General features: G+C 40.0%; 1 protein-coding gene across 7 annotated transcripts in view; it reads left to right on the plus strand.

Annotated features, from left to right (window-relative positions):
• Positions 1–20,270, plus strand: part of Eml4 (EMAP like 4) — a 109,186-nt gene that overhangs the window by 661 nt on the left and 88,255 nt on the right. Inside the window, exon 1 of one of the 7 annotated variants that reach the window (XM_051175168.1) lies at positions 18,460–18,493. The exons of the other annotated variants lie outside the window; for them this stretch is intronic. The gene's annotated coding sequence lies outside the window, so the exon portion shown is untranslated. Of the gene's footprint in view, positions 1–18,459; positions 18,494–20,270 lie in introns of those variants that run through there. 7 annotated transcript variants of the gene reach the window in all.

Raw genomic sequence — 20,270 nt, forward strand, 5'->3', positions numbered from 1 at the left:
AGCCTTACCGCAGAGAGTAGGGACCCCCCTCCCCCAGTCCCACTTCTCAGTTGGAGGCACCCCCTCGTCAGTCTTTGTATTTGCAGCTGACAACTTCCCTCCACTTCTCGGAACGTTTGCAGTGGTGGACAGAGAGAGCAAGCACCTCACTTACTCAATACAGGAGAGGAAGAGGTGCATTTGTGTTGGGTTACCCCCTTTTTAAGAGCGAAAGCAGAAGTGTGCGTTCTCCCATTGCATGCCGGAGAGAGTAATCCTGCCCAATGAATCCATAAGAAAGGGGGCCTCGATCGGGGAAAGAAAGGGTTCTCCATTTTTGGAATATGCTGTCTTTGTGGAAAGGAGAGAAAGAGAATGAATTATTCTGTAGACTCAAGTGTTTTCTCAGTGTCCACTTTGACCAGAATAGAAGTGGTGAATTTTGTGACTGGTCTGAGGAACGGAAGATCTCCAGGGGTAGCCAGTACCTGTGTCTGGAATTAGGATTCTTCGAGGCCCCCTGGAATTCGGTTACTGTAAAGATTGAGTTTTAAGTGTTATGGTGAGAGAGAGGATTTCGCTTTGGCTGATATTGCAGTTATGTGATACCTGCTCCTGGATTTGATTTGTATTTTGAATATTTTATGTGGTGGTAGCCTGTATTCCGATGCTTTTCTTTCCCATTTCTTGACATTAAATCTCTAGTTAGTTAATGTTCACGGATCAGTAAACAGTCTGGCCCTAAGCCATATTTTAATCGGCCCACACAAGGTTGGGATTAATGGATTAAAAAAAAAGTGAAATAAAAAGCAAGTAGAAAGCATCAGGTTCTTGCAGTTGTTAAATAGTAGAGCCACGTTTTGGTCTTGACTTTCTTGAGGGGGAAAAAAAAATCATTGTTACTAGACTGCTTTGAGAATGGATATCCTAAAATAGGAGCAACTCATTGTGGCTTCTGTCTCTCCAAAGACACCTGTTGTCCATTATCTAACCTTTGATGTCGTATAATTCCTCACATAGTGAAGTTATTTCATTCTTGGGCTCCTTTTAGAGAGGAATTAACTTTTCATTGGTTCTCTTTTAGTTTCGTGCCTGGGCTCATTCTCCAGTTCACAATGGCTGGAAGACTGGCCTGCATGTCCACTAACGTGCAGATTGTGCACCTGGCAAAAACTAATGGGGGATGGGCTGTGATAATCTATGTGTGTAATGGAATCTTCCATTCATTTGTGCTTTTCTTGGTAGTTCTGAGGAATCCTGGAGGACTTGCAGAAGAAGCCTTTCTGCACACACACACACACACACACACCTTGTTAAACAACCTCATCCCTTACCTAATCCAGGAGCATCAGCAGAAAGGAGAGTTACAACTGGGGAAACATATCCTCTTTTTATGGCATATTGAAGATGGGCAATGCTGGACTCTAAAAATTCATTTCATGCCATCTTTTATGAGATTCCAATGCTGGATTAAAAAAATAAGTTACTGGGATTAACTTGATGCCATCTTTTGGGTGGTATGTGATGAAACTTTTCTTTAGATTTGGTGTTTTCCAGGCTGGGAGGAAGACACACACGCCTGTGTCAGCTGAAGGAAGGAAATGGTTCTTGTCTATATTCTGGAGTTGTCCCCCTTCCCCCCATGAAGAGACTTCCTAGCTGGAAATGTGCTTCTTCTGTCTGTCCCCTTCTAAGAGTAAAACTAGGCCCCATCTTAATTGAAACCTTAAAGGGTTGGGAGTGGGGGAGGGGAGCTGGTATATTTTACTAGTAGCTTCTGAGCAGACCTCTGTTCAGCTCTTGCCAGATTTCTTGTCTGTTCCCTGCAGTTCATTAGTCTGGAGTTTAGAGTGACATTGATCTTTATTTTATCACCAAGAGAGCCATTTAATATAAAAGAAAGCACTTATGTCTGAAAACTTTTTTTACCCGAAGAATTCAAAACATGTGAAACCCTTCTGGGGTAACAGATATTGAAAGGATCTTTTTTCTTCTCAAGGAAGTGGATGCCTGCATCTTCTTTCACAGACTAGACGAGTTCTGGGAAAATTGTGAGAAGACTGCATTTATATAAGTAAAGAATTTGTGTTTTATCAGCTCAGTGATTCTTTCGAAGCTGATTACTGAAGGGAACCTGGTAGTGAATCGTCTTGTAAATCGGAAAGACTTAAAATGAAAACCGAGCCTCTGGCAGGAGTGTTGGATAAGGGACATTCTGCAGGACATGTGTTTTCTAAGATCCCTTCATGGTAGTTTTGGGGACCAGAGTTAGGAGTGTTAGATGATTGGTCATTTTGATGCCATACTGGAGTCATGCATTTCTTGTATTACCCTTGATTTCCATAAAAGCAACGAAAGGATCCGATTGCTCTGCAGCTGATGAAGTTCAGGCAGTTTGGCTAGCAGGTGCTTGGGAATTTCTCCTAGGTAAAGTATACTTCAGTACACATATTAGGGTCACCTGGAAAGGGAGGACTAGGGAAACCAGTTTTTAAAGTTACCCCACATTTTTTTGGTGTGTTGCCTCCACATACATACAATGTCCCAGGATAGGTATCTTAAACTCCAGGTGTGCTTGCAAAAGTAGGAAACTACTGATAAACATACATTTTATGTTTAGCCCTCTTTTAGCATGTTTTTCTTAAGTTTTTTTCAAATACTTTAAAGATTTATTTATTTCATGTATATGAGTGCGCTCATCCACATGTACAACTTTACACCAGAAGAGAGCCATCAGATCCCACTATAGAAGGTTTCGAGCCACCACATGGCTGCTGGGGATTGAACTCAGGACCTCTAGAGGAATAGCCAGTGCTCTTAACCTCTGAGCCATCTCTTCAGCCCTTTAAGTTTTTAAGTCAGTTTTTGTTTTGTAGTAGTAGAGGTTGGTTTTAACCCAGCCCTTGAGGCAAGGTCTTAACTATGTAGTAGTAGAGGTTGGTTTGAACTTAGTACTATTCTGCTGTCAGTATCCCAAGTGCTATTATATATACATCTGTTGCTTTTTTTCTCATAATATAAGTTTGAATTTTAATATATTTATCTTGGGATTAGCCTAAAGGTGAATGTTTGCATTTTAAAGAAAATATAAATGCAACCATGCTAGTTTACAATATAAAATTTATATTGTAATACAGGAAGGTTATTATGTGTGAGAAGTAGCATTTTCTGGCCTCAAGAGTTACCATGGCCTTGCTCCTCCTGTGTCTCTGACTACTAAGCATGTGTTACTGCAGCCAGTTTATAGGGTGCTTGCCCCTTGGTTTATGGAGTAATGAGATCGAACCCACGGCTTTATAAATGCTAGGCAAGCCCTCTACCAACTGAACTACATCCTCAGCTCAAATCTTGCTTTCTTAAAAGGAACAATGCAGGATTTCATTTTTATATTTCTGAGCAGGTTCTTACATAGCCCTGACTGGGCTTGAACTTGTTTCATAGCTGAGGCTGTCCTAGAGGTAGGGGCCTATGGGGATGCTCCATTATACCAAGCTCTTTGTTGATTTCTTTAAATTTATTTATAAAACAAAGGCATGCCGTGTTGTCTTGGCTGGCCTTGAACTCAAAGGCTCAAGCTATCTATCTGCCTGAATGTCTCTAGTAGCTGTGATTACTGGCACATGCCACAGTACCTGGCTGGTTTTTCAAATATTAATCTAGCTTCAAATATCTTTTAAATATCCAGCAAGCCATTTTTTTTTTCATGTAATCATTTGATTTTTTTTTTTCCACCTAAGTAACTTAATTTCTTATTGGTTGTCTTTAGATAAGGTGCTTTGCTGGACAGGAGTTTAGATCTGCAGCACCCATCTAATTTCTGGGTGGGTGTGGCAGTGAATTTGTAATTTCACTATCCATACCACTGAGTTGTGGTTTCAGTGCAGAGACCTATGAATAAGGTGGCAAGTGACTGAGGAAGATTCCTGATGCTGCCTGGCAGTGGTGGTGCAGGCATTTAATCCCAGCGCCTGGGAGGCAGAGGCAGATGTATCTCTGTGAGTTCCAGACCAGCCTGGTCTATAGAGTTGAGTTTCAGGACAGCTGGGGGTACACAGAGAAACCCTTTCTCAAGAAAACAAAACAAAACATTCCTGATGTCAGACAGTACCAGGCCTCTATAAGCATCTACCCACCCCTGTATACCTATCTGAACATGCATACACCACACACACTATGTCATGCAAATGAAGATATATATAGCATGATGTGAATAATAACTCTTAAAATGTAGGTACTGTTAGTATTCAGGCATCTGTACTGGCCTGTCCTTGAGGTTCTGACAGGATATGCCCTCAGCTGTAGGCTCTAAGAACACCACCTATGCATATTCACTATGTTTGCTTTTAAAAGGTCCCTTCCCACTTCCCATCCTTCTCTCTTTCTCTCCCTCTCTCTGACTTGTCCCTCTCTCTTTGCCCCTCTTTCCTCTCTCCTGCTGTTCCTGTCCTCAGAGGCCCATCCTCCCCCTCTCCTTTCCCCTTTTTGTGATACCTTTTCCTAATAAAAACCCCTCTGCTTGAACCCCATCGCATGGCATCTTTTCTCCATAGCTAGGCTTTTCTTATATTACAACAGGTACAGCATCTGTAGCATGAGTTAGCTAGAATATTTAAATGTGTGTGGACTAATGCCATAAGTAGACCAGCTCTATGAAAAGATACAGAAAAGACATGCTTTTGTCCTTTTTTTAATGCCGATTTTAAATAGGCATTTAGAGATGTTTATTACTCAGTGTAAGTAAAATGCCAGAGATGGAGGCAAAAGAGAGAACCACCACTTAAAATGTTGTGTTGTATATCAAAGCAAGTGATTTATGGGCATGAGCACTGGAGACTGCTAGAGATCTATAAAGCCTGGCTTTTTGAAATTATGAAAGAATGTATTTGGCAGTCCAAATTCCAGGGATTATATGACTAGGTCTCAATTTGTCTTATGTTTTGTATATGAAAGCTCATTGCTATATTATGTAAAACTTCACTATTTGTTGTTCATAGGAAATTTGAAAACATTTTGATATTAAATAGATAGGTCATAAGACCTTTTACAGGTCCAAGGAAATAGCCCAGCAGCTACTTACTGACTCAGTGCCTGCATGTCTGTCGTAGATTTCTGTGTCTGTATGTTACCTCCTTCTGTAGTTCTGGGTGCTTTAGATTAGCATAACACAACTTTGCATAATGCTTTGTAGTTTGCAAAGAGCCTTTATTTCTTATTTCTATATGTGATCTTTTTTTTTTTTTAATCTGTAGGTGATTTTAAGAGTAAATTGTTACCCTTTTATAGATGAAATTGAGGTTCAGAGAGTCTGATGGTTTTTTGTCTTTTTTATTTTTTAACTATATGAATATAGTTTTCTTTCTCTTTTGAGAATTAACTCAGAATTTACATCCATGTTAAACAGTAAAACAGTGACAAAGATGGACGATAATTGTATTTTATGTATTTCACCTGTACCCAACTGATGTTAACAGGCTGATGGATGTGTTTGTAAGTCTTCTTCTGTGCCCAGAATTTTAATACTGAAAATCATACCTTGTTTCATTCTCATTTTCTCCTGTTAGCACATAACCTTTTACAAAACAAAACAACAAACCAACTAACCAACCAACCAAACAAAACCCTTTAATCTCACTTTATGTGATAGAGTTCAGTGTTCTTTTCCTAGTCTGTTAGTGACTGCTTTGTGAGACAGGGAGTTGCTGCCTAGCCTAGAACTGGAGGTCCCTGAACTGGAAGTTGAGCCTCTCCTCAGCCTTCCTAGTGTGGGCATGGTGGGCATGTGTCACCATGCCTGCCCCATTAGTGACTCCTCAAATCTCACAGATAGATCAAATATCGAACAACCAAATCTGGAATCTTCCTCTTCTAAATCTGCTTTTTCTTTCAAAATGTTGAAGTCTCTTAATCAGTTTCTGTAGAATTGTTCTGTTAAAGCACTCTAGGTAAGAAATGGCAGTTTCAGCTGGGCAGTAGTGGTACATACCTTTAATCCCAGCTCTCAGGAGGCAAAGGCTGGTGAACCTGAGTTCTAGGGCAGCCTGATCTGTAAATGAGTTTCAGGACAGCCACGGCTACACAGAGAAACCCTGTCCTGAAAATGAAAAACCAAATAAAGTAAGATGGCAGTTTTATTGAGTTAAACACTTGAAATTCAAACTTGGCCTATGGTTGATGAGTGTTCAGATAAGGAAAGCACTGTATTTGCATTTTACATTGAATAGCAATTAAGGCTCTCCAGTGGTTTTTGAAATCATAGACAAGGATGTTAAGTCATTGGCCATTTTAAAAATGCTTCACTGAAGTTATGTAAATGTGTGTGTAATTTTACACAAAATATTTTATCACCTAGTCTTGAAATCACAGAACAATTTTCGAGTCCTTGACATTTTCCCCCTGCCATATATTTTTTTTTTTTTAAATTTGGAGACAGGGTCTCATGTAGCCCAGGCTAGCCTCAATTCAAACTTGCTATGTAACTGAGGCTGGCTTTGAACTTCTGATGATACCTGCTTCCACCTCCTAGATGCTGGGATTATAGGTGTATGCCATTATATCCAGCCTCTTTGTTTTCATCAGTTATTTTTCTTCTTAGTCCTGGGAGACCTAGAGTCTCATGCATAGTAGGCAGGTGATCTCCCATTGAGCTACATTCTTAGTCTTCCCTCCCTCCCTCCTCTCCCTCCTCTCCCTCCTCTCCCTCCTTCTCTCTCTCTGTTATGGTTTTTCAAGACAGGGTTTTCTTATGTAGCCCTGACCTGGAGCTCACTCTGAAGACCAGGCTGGCCTAGAACTCAGGTTTGACTGACTTCCTCCTAAGAGCTGGGATTAAAGGCATATACTACAATGCTTGTTACCTTTTCTTATTTCTTAGTTTCCTTTTCTACCATCATAATTCATACACTTGTTGGATTCATACCATACTTAGAATATATTAAATTTGATAAATCTGATAAAGAATTACAGCCCAGGTTCTGGGGTAATGCTTTGAATTGTACGTCATTGTGAAAATCAATTTATTAATTGACCAGTATTTAAAAAGGCTAAGGAAGGAGGAAAGATTACAAAATGCTAGTGCTCCACATGATAATGGCTGAAACTTTAAATCAGTTGTGTGTGTTTGACTTAGACTGCAGTATAAACTTTCTGTGGGTTTGAAGAGGTAGACATTTTTGTGGCTAAGCCCTGTCTGAGGGAGGAGGTAGGAATGCTGACATATATGAAAGTGGGTGAGCGATTAAAAGTTAAAGTGAATAGTGCGTTATCTCGTGGGAAACTTAAGAATCTGAATGTAGAGAAGGAAGACAAGCTCAGTACCTTATAATATGGCTTTATAAAGTCAATAGATCAGATATGATATTTACTTTGTCAAGTCATTCTTTGACTTGTAAGAGGATTTAGATTTTCCATCTATTATTTTAACTTTTTAGAAATGTATTTCAATTTTTCAGTTATGTGTATGTGTCGGGTGTGTGCAGGGGCCTGAGAGGCTGGAACACAGCCGCACATGTCCTGGAGCTGGATATTCAGGCACCTTTGAGTCTCTTTGTGGGTTCTGAGGACCATGCCAGGGCCCTCTGCAAGAGCATTGTGTGTTCTCAACCTTGGAGCCTTTTCTTCAGCTCCTCATTTAGCTTTTTCAATGGAGTTGTCTGTCTTGACTTACCAGTTAAATGATTGTAAATAGATTATATCCTCTGTGACACCCATCTCAGGTTGATTTTTCTTTATCCTGGATTCTGTTCCTGGTTGTTCTAGTCTTGTATATTCAAACCATTGCAGTATAGTATTCCTAAAGTGGTGAATTTGTACTTAACTCCCAAAGCATATGGCGCTGCACTCAAAAGTTGAAGCCTGTTTAATTTAAAAATTTATGTTTATTCTTATGAATAACTCATGTTCTTATTTTGAGGCCATAATAAGAATTGTTTCTGATGGGAATCAATAACTGACAAGGCTAGAAGGGAATTTGATGAAAAGCAGGATGTCTGCATGGCTTTAAATTTCTCCCTATTGTGCGCTTATTAGTTACAAGGGGGAAAATGGTAACTGCAGTAACAAAGCCAGACCACACTATGAGTGCATAATCAAAACAAATACTTCCAGTGGATATTGTGTGTCCTAAGTGCCTTAACTTTTTTTGCCTCCACCATGAATGAATAGCCTGAATCTAATCAGAAGAAACTTAAAATGCATACACACACACACACACACACACACACACACTCACACACACACTCAACACTCTATATTTTCAAATGGTCTGGACTAAAGGAGACCAAAGAAACATTGGATGCGCTTTAAAGAGAAAAATACAATGAAGGATATTATTGATTCACTTTGACAACATTAGATTTTATGTGGTAGAAGAGATAAAAATATCCTATCAGTGTTTAACTTACTAACATTGATAAATATCCTGAAATTATGCATGGAGATGTTTTCATCTTAGGAAATATACACTATAGTTCATAGGGAGAAAGGGCCATGGTATCTGTAACTTACTGTTGTTTGTGGCAGGGTCTCACTGTGTATCTCAGGCTGAGCTGCAGGAACTCATTGTATAGCCCACATGCTGCAGTCCTGTCTCAGTCTTCAAGTGCTAGGAGCAGGTTTTTGCTACTACACCTACTGTGTGTGACTTTTAAATTCATTAAAAATGCATATATTTTATAGGTAAATATGTACATATATATAAGCAACAAATGTATTCAGATAAACAGACAATGTTAGCAGCAAGTGAATTTGGTAATAGCTGTATGGGTTTTTGTTTTTGTTTTTTTTCATTACTTCTATTCTTGTAGCTTTTCTGTGACCATGGTATTTTCTAATACAGAGTTTTAAAGAATTGTTTGAACTTTGCCCTTATTCCACAATATATAGCATTTAAGAAATGTGGAACTAGTTGTCAGAAAATTCCAGGGCAAACCCTTGAGATGAAACTGTATCTGTGACAATGCTGCATGTGTATATCATGTGGCTTCTCTGTATCCCGAGGCTTCACTTTGAGAAACAAGCCTCTGGGCTAGAGGCTGCTGTGGTTCACATTTAGCAGACAAAACACTTTATGTTTTGTTCGTCTCCAAGTTGGGACTGTTCAGTCATTTAAGAATACTGGCTACTCTTGCAGAAGCCTTGGGTTCGGTTCCCAGCTCCCACATATAGCAGCTCACAGTAATCTGTAACTTTAGTTTCAGAGGCCCTGACCATTGCAGGCACCAGGCATGCATATAATTACACAGACATACATGCAGACAAAATACCCATAAACATAAAATAAATATATACATTTTTTTAAAACTAGGGAATTTCATTTAACAGTCTTTCTCTTTTGTTTTAGCTGAAAAATGGGTCGTTTTGCCACTCTGAGTATGCATTTCAGATAATCTATATGTTGGATAAGTGATGTGTCAGACTAGGGGCTCTTGACTCCCAGCTTGTTCTCATCTCCTTTATTGCCTGTCCTGGGCTCTGTATTGAGTTGTGTGCAGGTCTACTTAGCCAGGAGATGGTGAGGGGCCCTGCCATCTTCTCTGCACTTTGGGCAGTTTGAGAACCAAGTTTCTGAGTGGATGCCCACTGCCCTCACAACATGTTGCGTTTATTTCCTATAAGCAGGGACATTACTTGGTTTAGCCATAGCACAAACATCAATACTGGAGAGTCAGTCAGCATATCGTAGATATCCAGCCCTCCAGATTGCATTGAACTGTAGTTGCAGTGTCTCTTCACTCCTTCAAACGCCTTAGTCTTTTCATAGGTCTCTAATCTTCGCAATTTCGGATGTTGTGTGTAGGCCAGCTATTTTGTAGGGTGTCCTAACCTTGATATCCCTCTTGCCCCCCTATTAGATTCAAGTTACATATTTTGGGAAGAACTACCACAAAATGAAACTGTGTCATTGTTTGTGTCGCATTAATAGATGGCAGCATCTCATAACTAACTGGTCATTTGATTAAGGTCTTTCACTATAAAACTAGCTTTCTCTTTAGTTTGTAGGAAGGAAGTATTTTGTAAGAGAACTACTTCTCAGTCCTTCACAGTATTGGTTCTCTTATATTTGTATGGCCTAGTGTGTCCTATTGTTTTATTTAGTGGATTATAATCCATTGCTATTCATTTTCATTGGCCACAGTTTGACCAGTGGGTACGTGTGCAAGCTGGAATATTTTCTCTGAGATTCTTGCTTTCCTATGATAAGATGATTTAGGCTCACCATGTTTTCCTGCTCCAGCCCTGGGATTGGCCACCTTTTAGAGCAGACTTCATTCTGTTTTTGTGGAGAATGATATTTAGAAGCCAGCTCTATATAGTAGCTGTGTACATGGCCATCAGTCTCCAAGAGTAGTCCCCAGCTGAACTGTATGTGGAGCTACAGATGAATTTACATCTGTGTTTTTTTTTATAACTGCATAAGGCTCATTTTAGTTTTCTCTACATATTTGTAACTAAGTTTTCAAATTGTCGCCGATTTGGTCTTCAGTTTGCTTAAGCAGTCCTTAGTCTGTTTCCTCACCAGCTCATAGTTTCACTCCTTTGTATAGACTGACATCTTCATCTCATTTGGGTGCTAGCATGAGAGGGCAGGTGCCTTTTTCATTCACCTGATGTTGACAGCTGCACAGGGCTTTGACACCCTCTGCTGGGCCACTCTTCCGCCTGTCTTCTTTGCATGCCTCTTTCACTCTTAGGACTTTAGGACTGACGGTTTCTTTTGAGACAGGGACTTAATGTACTCAGGCTGGTCTTGAATTCATGTTCCTCCCAAGGCCTGGGATTACAGGCATGCATCACCACTCCTGGGTATTTTTAAATTTTCTTTTTACTAACCTATGTTAACTATACATAATAAGGGATTTTATTATGACCTTTACACACATGTACTCAATATATTTTGATTATACTTAATGGACCCCCTCCACTCATTCCACTTCTTGTAATCCACTTCCTCTTCCCAAGTAGTAGTCTCCCAAGTATTCACCTCCCCAGCCCTGCCTGCATGGGAGAGAGGTACCTAATGATTTGTTACAGTTTACAGGAGCATGGACACCTTACTAGTCACTGCCCCACTGAAGAAAATGTCTCTTCTTCCACCAACTGTGAACTGCATACAAGTCCTTAGGGAGGGATGGGCCTCGAGTGCTTTCTATGTATGGTAGGATGTTGGTGCAGTAAACAGCCATGTCGTGCCTAGGAGTCAGCATTCCACGTCACTCCCCCTCTTCTTCCATCTCTAACACTCTTCTTGCCCCTTCTCCTACAGTGTTCGTGCCTCAGAGAAGGTATTATAGATGTCTCATTTATGGCTGAGAGTTCAGCAGTCATTTATCCCCAGTCTGCTGACTGCTGCAGTATGTGTTCTGACCACAGTGAACAGCAGCACTGATCTGTGGGGTAATAGTTATTTAAAAGGCAGTTGGATGGGCATTGTCATGGTTGTTTAGGGCAGCAGTATCAGTATCTTCTCCTAGGGCCTATGGCCTTCCCAGCTGTGAGAGCAGATATATGTGAATTCCCTCCTGTGGGTCAGTGTCAAATCCAGTATAACAAAACACACACACACACACACACACACACACACACACACACACACACACACACAAAAGCAGTTAGTTACCCCATATAGACTTGACACTGTGCACCAATGTGTCCATCCTGCCTGGCCAGGGGCACTAAGGCACACAAGGTCCATGGATAAGTAAGACTGTTGGTGACAGTTCTCCCACATAGCATTTGTCACACCTGTAACACTGTGAAGGCTAGCCAGCATCTAGCCCAGTCAGCTTATATTCTTTATGTCCTATAGCTAATGCATGTAGCTAATGTCAGCTTCAGGACTTTGCCACTTTGTTCCAGGGGGAAGCCAACACAAGTGTCAGTGGAGAATATTATTTTGGGGGACCTTCGGAACCTCCCTGATCAACAGTAGAGTGTGTGTGTGTGTGTGTGTGTGTGTGTGTGTGTGTGTTAGTTACATGCTAGAGGCCAACATTGGGTGTCTTCCTCTATTGTTCTTCACCTTACTTTGATTTTTCTCACATTTGTCTACTTACATGTGCCATGGCACACATGTGGAGGTCAGAGGACAGCGTAGAGAAGTTATTCAGGAAAACTCAGGTTTTCAGGCTTTCGGTGGCAACCATCTTAATTCATGAGCCATCTCTCTTGCCTTGTTCTTTGAGGTTGGGTCTCTCACTGAACCTGGAGCTTTTGATTTGGTAGCTCATTGATTGAGCTAGGCTGGCCAGTGAGCTCCAGGGATCTTTCTGTAGTCTTTCCCCTACCCCCTGACTAGCATTGGTTTTGCAGATGTGAGCCATCATGTCTAACTCTTACACAAGTGCTAGGGATCTGAACTCAGATCCTCATATCTGTATGGCAGGCACTTTACTGACTAAGCTGTCTTCCTTGGCCTGTGACTGTTTCCTCTTTTTAATTATTAAAAATATTGATAAGCCAACTTTACTGAAAACTAGCCTTCTTACCAAATAACACCATTGCATTTTCTGTTATACCACTGGCTCTGCTTGCATGCATTTTAGTCTGCTAGAGCTACCATAACTAACTTTTGCACACTGGGTAGCTTAACAAAAACTAAATTCTTTTCAGTGTTCTGTAAGTTAGAGAGAGGTCTAGCCAAGATCAAGGCATTGGTAGGTTTGCTTTTTGTTTACAGCCTCCTTCTCTGGTATCACTTGGTCTTTTCACTATGTATGCGTATCCCTGGTATCTCTACATGTGTCTATAAATTGTTGTTTCTTAAAAGGCCAGTCAGTATGCTGGATAAGGTCCCATCTTTATAGACTTAACTAATTATAGCTTTAAAAATCTCTCCAAATACAGTCATATTTTGAGGTTCTGTGGAGTAGAACTTCAGCATAGCATTTAGGGGGGACATAATTCAGTTCTCAAGAATATGCATATATGTATATATAATATAAATAAGATTTAGGTAAAAGTTTGAATCATACCATTTTGAGTAGTCAGTTTTTATGAGTATTTTAATAACTGCACAATACTTTAGATCATGAATATAAATTAGTTTGAAAGCATTTGCTGTCAGTGGGAAGGCATTTCAGATGTCTAGTTCTTACTATCTCATTTCTATATTTAAACAGTGAACACTTGTCATTGAGCTAGCTGTGGTTAGCTAATATGTGAGGGAGATTGGGTAAAGAAAATACATGTAAGCAGAACAATCAGCCATTTTCCCCCCTTAAAATATTGTGGCCATGTCTCCTTAGCAAATGTAAATAGGAAGTTCAGTGTATTGTATTCCAATGTTTGGACATTGTGTCTCTTAAGTTGTACATATCAAACATAATTTAACTTACTCTTGATGACCAAGGTGGCTGTTATGAGTGTCATACATGGTTGTTGTGGTAATAACACTGGTTCCTTCAAGAGCCGTTTGTGAGGCCTGTGTTCATCACACAATATATGTCTTAGGACAGTTAATTTATAGTCTTGCTGCTTGTCACTCAGTGTCAGTGTTCTGCTCTGCTCTCTTTATTTGAGTATGCATGTCTTAAAAGACACTGTTGTCAGACCTAAAATTTAATGGAACTTCTTGATATTAGATATATACAGGAAGATATCTGATTGCCTGTCTGATTGTATTTTGCGTTTGTTTTGTGTTTTTACGACAGGTTCCTTTCCTGGCTGGTCTGGTACAAGCTATGTAGTCCAGACTAGATTCAGATTCAAGCAACTCCTTCTCAGCATACCAGATGCTTAGATTTTAGGTCTGCACCACTGCTTCTAGCTCTCATTCTCTTGAATGCCATTCACAGTGGTTTATGTTTAAGATCCATATATTACATTTCATTGCTAGTCATCTTTATTGTATATATATTTTTCATCCATAGTTGGTTAAAGAAGCTGTCTTCTGTTATACAGTTTAACACGGGTGTTAATGGTACATCTTTTGGTGCTGTGTGTAACATGTTTCTTTGTTTTCTGTATATTCTTTAAAATGAAGCTCATGGATTTTTATGTATTTGCTGTATTTTAATCTACCACATTTATTTACTTTTCTTTTATACCTAATTTGGCCATGTGGGAACATCATCAAACTGCTTTCTGAATTCTGACTATCGTGGTCTCCCTTGCTTTCAGATGGGACAGAATGTTCCTGTAGTGGTGTAATGTGAATGTCCTCAAAAGGGTCAAATATTTGAACATTTGGTCTCCAGTTGGTAGCACTGTTTGGGAAGACTTAGGAGGAGGAAGTATGTCACTGGAGTTGACTTTGAGAATTGAAAGCCTCATTCATGGCCCCTCCAGGTCTCTTCTTCATGTTTGTCTTTAAAGATATGAGTTACTCGCTTCCTGCTTCTGCTACTATACATCCCCACTCCCGCTGCACGCCTCCTATTCCCCCTGGAAGTGTATTTTTTCTCCCGTAAGGTGCGTTGGTCGTGGTATTTTATCACCATACTAACAGAAGTACCTAATATAGTTTCCAGTATATCTTTTGTGCATCCTACTCTACTCCTGAAATCAGTTATTTCTCCAATACATTGTGTTCTTTTTTACATATAGACATGGTATACTTGACTCTGGACATGTTTATTGCTATTGGATCAGTGTCTCTGATTAGTTTCTTACTTTTTATTTAGAATTAAAAATTGAAATGCATTTGTTTATTTATTATATGTGTGTATGTACAACTTGCAGGAGTCTACTCTCTTCCATCATGTGAGTACTGCAATTGAATCTGTTGGTAGCAAGGTCCATTTGATGTATCTAAGGACTGTTTTGAACCTCAAAGGAGACTCCCAAATTGGTGATGTATGACTTTAAATTGTAGGTCAAAACAAACACCACTTTTATTTGTAATAATATCAATAACAATGTAAGATGTTGTTTCAAATAGTTTTGAGCTGTCCGTGGTGGCCTTTCTTCCCAGCCCTCAGGAGGCAGAGCCAGACAGATCTCCATGAGTTTGAGGCCGACCTACCTGATCTATAAATTGAGTTTCAGGACAGCTAGGGAAACTGTGTCTAAAAACAAATAAACAAACAAATAGTTTTGAGTGAAGCCTTTAGTAAAATGTGTGAACTTTTAAGTTGATAAGCTTGACTTGTTGATAAGTGTATTTATATGTACACAAGTAAAAACTTAGACCATTGATACTGTATTTTTTTTCTTTAAGTTTAATTTATCATTGTGCATGTTAGGATTGTGTGTATGGAAGAGTGTGAATACACACACATGCCACGTTGCATATATGGAGATCAGATTGGCAGTTAGCAGACAATTGCAGGAGTTATTTCACTGCAGGACTGAACTCATGTCATCAGGCTTGCAAGGCAATCATTTGTACTTGTGAGCTGCCGTACTGGCTCTGCATTTTCTTTGAAGGTTATCAATTTAATCTTTATGAGTGAGCTGTTGGTATATCAAAGGTCATATCACTCTGTGTGATATACTCTATAAGAATACATTTCTTTTCTCTGGAGCAGTGGTTTTCAACGTGTGGGTCACAACCTCTTGCGGGGTCGGTGGGGGGGGGATTGTCATCAGATAGCTCTTTACAGGGGTCGAATATCAGATATCCAAATATCAGATTCAGGTTCTGATATGAAGTAGTAATGAAATAATTTTGTGGTTGGGGATGAGGAACTGTGTATTAAAGGGTCACAACATTTGGAAATTTCTTTGTAACTTCATAACTGCAATTTTGCTACTGTTATGAATTGTAATATAAATATCTGGTATGCAGGATATCTGACAGGCAACGCCTTGATGGAGTCATGACCCACAGGTTGAGAACCACTGGGAGAATAGTTTTTCTGACTTTCTAATGTTAAAGTGACTTCCTGTCTAAAAGAGAAATATTAAATATTGCTTTCAAGTATTTTTTTCTCTGATATTTATTTTTGCATACTGATCTTGAAGTGGCTATGCTGTTACTGGTTTTCTAAGTGCTATTTGGCAAAATTTGTCTGCATTTTTCATCGAGTCATTTGTTCCAGGAAAGTATCATAACTGACTTCAATTGATGAGTGAGTGGGAGGCTTGCTTTTAAAACAAGAAAATCACTTTAAAGGATATCCTGTTTTCAGTTTAGTTGGGGCATAGCTTTTGACTGCTGTTCATACTTCTTGGCTTTCATCTTACCTTTTCAGTCTTCATTTAATGATTGGTAAGATGTGCCTGTGTGCAGGCATTGAGTGACTTCCCACTTCAGAATGTAACCTGTGTTCAGGCAGTGAGTGACTTCCCACTTCAGAATGTAATGATGTAGGAACAAAGTTTAGAATAGATTATTAGAAAGGCAGCATTTATTTTTAATGGTGACTGGGGGATTTCATGATTATACTGAACTTGGTTTCTTTGGAACCGCTTTTCTTGGTTCATTGATGCAGTAGGGTGAGGTCAGGGAATCTGAGTCTTATGTAGGCTGTGCAAGTGCTGTGGTTCCCAGTCCTGCTTATGTGCTGTAGCAAGTGGGTTTTTACTGTCTGTAGATCAATCACACCCTCACTGAGTGGAGTGGGAGTTGGCGAGTGAGCCACTTGAAATCCCTGTTCTCATAAGCCTTATAATTCTGTGGAGGATTCAGGCAATATTTAGTCAGGAAATATTTATTGAATGCTTGGTATGTGCTCAGCACTCTTCCAACTATAAACAAAGACCTTATGGGTTTATAACGTAGGCTTTTAAAACAGAATGGTAGGAATCATTTTGGTGAAGTATAGAGAGCTTTGGGAACCCAAAGGTTTACCTCAGGCCTCTGTCAGGCATTTCCCTCAAATTCAGACCTTTGTTTTTAGTGGGGGGGGGCAGAGGTCAGGGCATGGTGCCTTCCCGAGATAGAACGCAGAGGACTGTTTACTTTCCATGTCTGCTCCCATTCTGAAACAAATACCCGAGAAACACAGAGCAGCTCACTTTTAGTTGCAGTTTGCAGTCTCTGTGCCTGCCTGGTGGGGTTCTAAGTTGTTACTGAATCCCGTGGCTTCTGTCATCTCTCTGTTACCTGTATCAGTGATATTTTTTTTTTTTATGATACTCACTCCTTCCCCCTTTGCTTCTGATTGAGTCTTGTGATTGGAGTGGTATGTCTGCTTTAAGCAATTATCATTGCTGGATGTGGTGTTTGAATGCCTGCCATCCCCACATTGAGGAGGGTAAGGCAGAAGGCCAGCCTAGGGGCTCTTGTGGAGTTCAGGGAGTATTGAGTTTAGGAACCTCATTGGTATCGTAACAAACTTCCCAAAGGACCCCAAACACTTTAATTTCAGCCTAAAACATACATTCAAGCTTAGAATCTCGCTAGCAGTTCAATGGCTTTCATGGAATGTAACCCACATGACCATTTGTGGATGATGATGATGCTAGTCAAAATGAAGTATCTACACTCCACAGATCTTAAATGTTCTGAAACCAAAACTTTGAACAGTCCACAAACTTGGCAGATAGAGAAACATTTTGGATCTTTAGATTATGGATGCTCAGTGCAGTCTATGAAATATTCCAAAATCTGGAAAACAAAACTAAAAAAGCAAATCCCCAAATACCAAATCAGAACCCTTTCTGGTACCAAGCATTTTGGGTAAGCGATGCTTAACTTGTAATATCTGTTGATAGATTTTGGGTAATTAATATAACTATTGCCCTAGAGTGAAAAATCTAATAATTCAACAATTACCTATTATCTAATATTTCAACAAATATTAAGCAGATGCTTTATTGTAGACATTATTTTCCTATTTACAGGGATTATATCAGAGAACAAAACAAATGCTTGTTGTCATGAGGCTTATAACAAAGGGAATTAGATCACAAAACATTTCATTAAATTCACTGCTAGGAGGACAGTGACACATGCTGATGTCTGCATTATCACTAATAATGCAACTATAAATGGTTTCTTCTTAGTAGATGTTTGAGTCTGGTTGTGGCAGATGAACTTATAGAAAAGTCACTTGGGATGTGCAAAGCAGATAGTTAAGGTACAACAATTGTCAGGCTCAGTTACATTTCTATATTATCAGTTAATGGGGCCACTAGAACACAGGAATGAAGTAGAATATTATCATAAGGTATGTGGCTTTTGTTTATGCTGCATTTGTTTAATTCTGAAGCTGTGTTACTGTTCCTGTCTAAAACACCTGATGGTTATAATAAAGAGCTGAACAGCCAATAGCAGTCAGGCAGGAGCAAGGATAGGCGGGGCTGGCAGGCAGAAAGGATAAATAGGAGGTGAACCGAGGAAGAGGAGAGCAAGAGAACAAGGAGATGAGACCAGCCACCCAGCCAGCAAGACACGAAGTTAAGAGTGAAAGTAAGGTTTACAGAAGAGAGAGATAAAAACCTAAGAGGAAAAGGTAGGCGGTTAAGAAAAGAAGAGCTGCCTAAGACAAGCTAAGGCCAAACATTCATAAGTAATAATTAGATTCTGTGTGTAATTAACTTGGGAGCTGGGTAGCAGGGCCCCCTCAAAGAGCCAAAAAGAGTAAAAAACATCATACAACCTTACAGAGACTCAAGACCAGCTCTGGGTAAGGTGGGTGACAAGACTGGCAGCCATGCTAGAGCTTTGCTGTCTGTCATGTGTCTCAGCATCTGATGTTATCAAAGGTCTTTGTGCTAGCATTACTGTCTGGGCCCTTGTTTGCTAAACTACCTTTGTGTGTTGAACATGTATTTATTTCCTTTTTGTTGTGGTAATTAACTCTTGTTTTCAAGTTAACTACTGCAGATTGTTGATCAATCTGGATTTAGGACCCCTATCCAATTACTAAGAATTCCTATGATGCTACCAAGATCTTGAAACAGCTGTTTGTGGGTGGTGGTGAAGATAGAGGCAAACAGTGGGTTGTGTGACCAGGATGAGGTCACCTTTTCCACCTTCTGGCTCTCTTTCTTTCCGGTCTTAACACCTACTTTGGTACTTAAGCAGTTTTGGCTGTAACTGTGCTTCGAAGAGTCATCCAGTAGTCTCAGTAGTTGTATCTGTAGAGTGATGTTAGGCTTTTGTTTTTGGGCAAGATTTTCAGGAGTAAGATTATGTTTTAGCCACGAAAGGAGTTGGTTCAGTAAACTGAAAACCATTGATCGGCATAGCTTCAGGTTCTGACCACTTCAGGCAGTGTGGTAACATCTGTTCTCTGAGTTTGACCCCATTTTGTTTTTACTAAAGCCATGTTGGGCCACTGACTTTTTTGTTTTTTTTAAAACTGTGTCATTGTTGTCACTCCCCAGTTTAAGAGCTTGTACTTGGTGTTGTTAGGACATGAACTCTTAGCTTGATCTCCAGGTTGCCCTGTGCTGGCCAGACACCCTCACTCCTGGCTGCTACTGTGTTCTCCCTCTCTCCCTCTCCCTCTCTCCCTCTCTCTCCCTCTCTCTCTTTTTCTCGTGCGCGTGCACGCCATCTTGTTCCTTCCTACTCCTGTGCTCATAGGGTGGCTCCTGTTTCTCATATATGGTGGCAGCTCTTAACTGCTTCCCTTGATCCTCCTTCTTTTCCTTTTCTTGCTGTTTTGTTTCTTATCCGTTATTCATTCAATAGTATCCATATCCTTTGCTAACCCTGTTTATCATAACTGGTCTAAAGTACTACCCCTTCCTTTCATTGCTTTAACCATTAGGGGATTTGCATCCTTTCCTGGATGTATGTGTGGTACATTTGGATTTGCGGAAATCAGTATGTACCTTAAATTGTTCAACATGTGTCATCTTACTGTCATTCAGTTACTTGTGTTTAGATAGCTTGATCTTTGTTAGGCAGTGTACTTTGTAAGGATAGGAATGTCTTATATTTAGTAGGTTTGCCTTTAATCCATTTATTTATTGAAAATTTATGTTTTTAATTATTTGTATGTATGTGTGTCTGTGTGGGAATATGTGCAAGTACATTCAGGTGCCTCAGGAGGCCAGGAGGGAGTCAGATCCCCTGGAGCTGGAGCTACTGATGGTCATGAGCTGCCTAATATGAATATTAGGAAGTGAATTCAAATTCTCTGCAAGAACAGAAAACACCCTTAATCACTGAGCCATCTGTTTAGCCCCCATTTATTTTCATTACTGTCTGTCTGTCTGTCTGTGTGTGTGTGTATGTGTGTGTGTTTGTGTGTGTATGCCCCTGCCTGTGCAAGTGCCTTGGCACATATGTGCAAGTCTGAGGACAACTGGTAGTTGTTGGATCTCTTTCCATCTATTTAGGTCTGGGACTGAACTCAGGTCATCAGGCTTGGCAGCAAGCACCTTTACTCACGGAACCATCTCATCATATGTGGCCTTCTGGTGAAATCTCTTTCCTTGTCCTTCAAATGCTGGAA

The sequence above is a fragment of the Phodopus roborovskii genome, unplaced genomic scaffold, assembly GCF_943737965.1.
Source record: "Phodopus roborovskii unplaced genomic scaffold, PHOROB, whole genome shotgun sequence".
NCBI lineage: Eukaryota > Metazoa > Chordata > Mammalia > Rodentia > Cricetidae > Phodopus > Phodopus roborovskii.